We start from the raw sequence: 1,471 nt of genomic DNA, 5'->3' as shown, positions 1-1,471 counted from the left end.
TAGGCCAGGGACTCCAGGAGAGATCTACCAGCAGCACAGACATGGGAGCGAAATAGTCCCGGTGGCCACTTGCCTCTTGCAGCTAGAGTCTTCTCTGGTGTCCAAAACTTTCCTATTTTTGCCAGTGATTAAATTAGGCTCTCGGATTCCAAAGTCATCGAAATGAACAAGGTACCCAACAGTAAAGCAAGCAACGCTTTATTAAAAGAGGAGATAGACTTATGTATAAGGGGGGCAGTGACACTAAAGCTGGCCCCCCAGGGGAGCTGTTCAGGGTCTTTTTTTTTTTTTCCTTTTTTTGTCTTTTTTCATGACCGGTAACGGGATCGCAACCCTCGGTGTCGCGCCTGCACCGCGACTGGCAACGGGATCGCAACCCTTGGTGTCGCGTCCTCACCGCACTCAACCAGTGAGCAGACCGGTCTCCATATGGGATCCGAACCCTCGGCGGGAGTGCCGCCACACTCCCAAGCGCTGCACTCTACTGAGTGCACCACCGGGCCTGCCTGTGTTCAGGGTCTTTTATAGGGAAAGTTGTTGAGGGTGCAGGCCAGCGTCACTGGAGGTGGTTCGTTCTGTTCTTCCTGGTTGTGTCATGGGTGCATGCTCAGTAGGTCCAAAAAGGCAGTGGTATTCATCGTTGTCACCCCAGGAGGGTCATTATAGCAGTCACCTGATACTTTGTGCACAGGTGGAAATTCCTAAAGGGGTCTTAAGGATAATCTGTAACTTGTACAATTATGGAAAACAAGCCTTGGGGAGGGGTTTTGCAACTCAGTAAATATCTGTTTCCTCTCTTATCTCAATCTGTTTTGTCAGGGAAGCCCATGGGGTAATCATTTACCCTGAGGGGTCTCAAGACCAAGAAGTGGAAAAGTAACAAAGTGTCCTCTGCTGGGAACATGGGGTCAGTTTTGTTCACAGGCCTAGCCTTACTCTGTTTCAAGGCGGTGAGGTTGGCTGATGCCACTAGGGGAGGGCCTGTTTTGTGTGGGCTGATGCAGTTGGGTGGAAAGTTGCACTTATGCAGAAGCAAGTAAGTTTCTTTCTTTCTTTTTTTTTTTTGTCTTTTTTGTGACTGGTAAGGGGATGGCAACCCTTGGCTTGGTGTCGCCTGCACCGCGCTCAGCCAGTGAGCACACCGGCCATTCCTATATAGAATCAGAACCGGCGGCGGGAACGCCACTGTGCACCCAAGCGCCGCACTCACCTGAGTGCGCCACGGGCAGGCCTGCAAGTAAGTTTCTATTTCGCTGAAGTCACAAGGTTTAGAGGAAAGGCTGGTGGCCATTTTGTACTCAGCTTGCCAAAAATGGCACTGGTTAGGTTCAAGATTTATCAAGAATTAAGTAAATTTATTTGCCTTACCACACTTTTCCTCTTCTGAACAATGGATATAAACTAAAAAATTAAAATGTCGAATAAAAAAAGATAAAAACAATAGGAAAACAAAATGTCAAATGAAGCCACC

The 1,471-nt window shown here is 48.3% G+C and overlaps 1 protein-coding gene across 1 annotated transcript in view; it reads left to right on the top strand.

Annotated features, from left to right (window-relative positions):
- The first annotated feature begins 1,221 nt into the window (after positions 1-1,221).
- The window catches only part of GTF2E2 (general transcription factor IIE, polypeptide 2, beta 34kDa), a 76,141-nt gene continuing 75,891 nt past the window's right edge, over positions 1,222-1,471 (top strand). The window contains exon 1 of the mRNA XM_008573584.1: positions 1,222-1,237. The gene's annotated coding sequence lies outside the window, so the exon portion shown is untranslated. The remainder of the gene's footprint in view (positions 1,238-1,471) is intronic.

Source organism: Galeopterus variegatus, unplaced genomic scaffold (assembly GCF_000696425.1).
Source record: "Galeopterus variegatus unplaced genomic scaffold, G_variegatus-3.0.2 Scaffold936, whole genome shotgun sequence".
NCBI classification, from domain to species: Eukaryota; Metazoa; Chordata; class Mammalia; order Dermoptera; family Cynocephalidae; genus Galeopterus; species Galeopterus variegatus.
This window is presented reverse-complemented; position numbering and strand designations above follow the sequence as displayed.